This window comes from Drosophila sulfurigaster, unplaced genomic scaffold, assembly GCF_023558435.1.
Source record: "Drosophila sulfurigaster albostrigata strain 15112-1811.04 unplaced genomic scaffold, ASM2355843v2 contig_182_pilon, whole genome shotgun sequence".
NCBI classification, from domain to species: Eukaryota; Metazoa; Arthropoda; class Insecta; order Diptera; family Drosophilidae; genus Drosophila; species Drosophila sulfurigaster.
Genome location: NW_026909662.1, coordinates 40,721 through 43,811, shown reverse-complemented (window position 1 = coordinate 43,811; position 3,091 = coordinate 40,721). Strand labels below are relative to the sequence as shown.

At 36.0% G+C, this 3,091-nt stretch overlaps 1 long non-coding RNA gene across 1 annotated transcript; it reads right to left on the bottom strand.

Moving 5' to 3' along the window:
- Positions 1–121: 121 nt before the first annotated feature.
- Positions 122–1,114, bottom strand: LOC133849684 (uncharacterized). Its single transcript, XR_009895424.1, has 3 exons — positions 814–1,114; positions 672–755; positions 122–589 (listed from the first exon to the last, which is right to left on the bottom strand). It is a non-coding gene; the product is annotated as an uncharacterized LOC133849684 (long non-coding RNA).
- Between the last annotated feature and the right edge of the window lie 1,977 nt (positions 1,115–3,091).

Genomic DNA, 3,091 nt, shown 5'->3' with positions numbered 1-3,091 from the left:
CCTCCCAGATACAGAGTGTTCACGTCCCAATGGGTGTTATGTTCAATAAGACTAGACGAAAATTTGAATGTAATTAACTAATATTAATCCATTTACCAAATCTCATCAATCTATACAACTTGCTGCAAATGTCAAATTTGGAGCAGATGCCAGCTCCCAAACAATGCATCGCAAGTGGAAGTTGGAGGCCGTCCCAGTTAGGCCATTGCAAGGGCAGTGCCCTTGTATGAACATCATCACGGTTGCCGCACTGATACGGAAGATGCCAGTACTATTTCATTCGGTACTCTTGTGATACTGTAAGAGTTGCCAATTGGAAGCGGACGCCAGCACTCAAACCAATCATCACACAGCAATGATTGAAGTCTTCCCTGTTAGGCCTCAATCACGACAATGAGCGTGCATGATCCTTAAGCAATATAGTGCACTGGCATAAAAGCTGCTGATATCAAACTATTTGGCCCACTTGACCAAATAGACGCAGCATATGGCAGCAATATGGAGGGTCACACTGAATCGCTGTCGTCGAGAAACACATTGCAGCAATCCATTTAGATGAACGATTAGAAGAGTGATCCAGACACTCACTCTAAAATAGAAAATAACATGGTTGTTAGTTTATAATCTGCTACTAAATGTATAGAGGTCAAATTCTCACTCTGTGTACATACATAAGTATAAATGTTTGTGTGTGTGTCTGTATGATGTACTCACCTCACAACTACAGTTTAACACGATTCCAACTAATCCCAACTCTGATAATAATAAAAAAATAGTTTAATTCCAATGCAATACACAATACTCAATACTAACCGTAACAACTCATGCCAATCATCGGTGACAACAACACTGACGACTTCCGCACTGGATGATTATAAGGACATCTGCAATACTTACCTGATGACAATCAAAAACTGTCCTGGATGCGTGTTCTGGAATTAAACATTATAATTATTTATATTTTCACGAAATTCACGTATTTCTACGCAATTTCAATGTTTTTGTCTTATTTGTTTATCTTTGCTCGCTTAAGTGTGACCATGTATAAGTTAGTAGATTTAAACCAAAAATTACTGTCGGGGCAGCCAAGAAGCATTATATACTAGCCATGTTAAGTAAACAAAATGTTACCTCTAGTTCCTAGGTTGAACCGGTTAAAATTGCTGTTGTAATAAACCACACAGCAGTAACGCTCCCTTACAGTTAAAAGTAATGATGCAAAAATAACGGCTGGCGTTTCAAACGGTTCCTTTTAGGTCCAATTCTATTCATATTAAATCTATTCATCATCTGAGCCGCTGTCATTACTAACGCAAAATCGGCAATACCTGGAGCTGAACGAAAAGAGCATTTGCGGATGTCACCGTAATAATGTGTACTGCTGACCACCCTTGCAATTATTTGAATCCAGCAGAATTTTCATCACGTTGTCAAATGATCATCAGCTCATGTTTTGTATACGCTGAGAAACCTGAATGAGAGAGGCATTATAATTTGAAGAAGATGAATTGGCCAATAAATAAAAACTCACTTATCTATCTATCGATCGAATAGAACTCAGCCGTATGCTTTCACTTGCCACATGTGTAATTCGACTATGTATTAAAATAAGTGCAAGAGCAATTGTATTGGGGTGACTCATATGTCATAATAGGCGTCTTGCAATGGATTACAAAATGCTGCTGATGGCTCGATCAGTTCCTTGTGTTTCTTGGCTGCACTCACCTCAAATGCACAGCTCTTTCGGGTGCGTAAGCTGCAAAATAAAATATTCAGATGAATATTGAAAGGATTGAGGTATATTAGAAATTCAACTAAAAGAGAGTCTTATCTGATTAAAACATCTCAAGAGGCTTTCCTGCAGCCAAGAGGAATTTGAAGGGACCAAATATAATGAAGAGCGAGTACATCAACAAACAACCTAATCGGCTATGAAAAAGAAAGCAATTAATGTTGTCATATACTAAGACAATTTCATATGACATCCAATCGACATCAAAGTCTATAGATCAGGCAAGCGAGAAACAAAGCTGATCGATTCCCTGTTCCTGCAATTAATATATAATATATAATGTTATTGATTTCGGAATTCATTAACCCCAATTTGCTACATTATGTTTTAAATATTGTTCAACACATGTTTTAAATATTGTTCAACTATCGTTTAAGTGTGGTAAAATACCTGTGAAAATAATCGATATTGTGCAATCGAAAGCAGTCTCTGTTAACCTTATGTATGTACATATGTTAACCGTGTTCGGCTGTAATTCAATTTTATCTGTTGCTGTCTAGTAATATGATTAAATTGAAATTATTTGAATAATATAGACAATTAAAGAGCAAATTGTGTATACAAAAAAGAATTAGATTTTCATTAAAGTGTTTATTCAATATATATATGTATATGTAGATGGGTGAACAGTAAACAGTCTTGTAGAAAATGATTAACATTAAAGAGTGTATCTTCTCGGTTGGCTATTATTTCTGCTAATAGCTCAACAATTGTGTGGCTAAGCAAAGGAAATAAAACAACACTAGGGGAAAAAAAACATAAAATAATCAAGAAGCCATCAACCAACAAAGGATACAGCTGCAAATATTAGTGCAGCAGTGACAAACGAAGGTAAGCAATACAATGATGTGCCATATTCCGCAGCATTGGAAAAGGAAAACCTAGACTCGACCACTGAGACTTTAAAGACCCCAATTATTGAAAATACTAAATATAAACGAACATAAAACAGCACAATTGCACGAAATTATATATCACTGAAAAGGAAATGCATTGTCAAGTAGGAACCTCAGCAAGACCCAGTTATCTCTTACTCAGCATTATAAACAATATCTCTCAAAAGTGGTTTTGCCAATTGTATCAGAAAAAACGTAGATTACAATTCTCATTCCCCTAACAGAATATCTGAATGAAACATCATATAAATAAATCACAAATAATAGCTTAGCAACGATACAATAACGTTAAGCAAATACCAATGAGAACAGAGGAGTCAACACATCATGTTAAAATCCTTCCGTTATTCGTCACAATGGTGCCGACAATCATGACAATGCTGCCTGAAAGCATATAATGTTA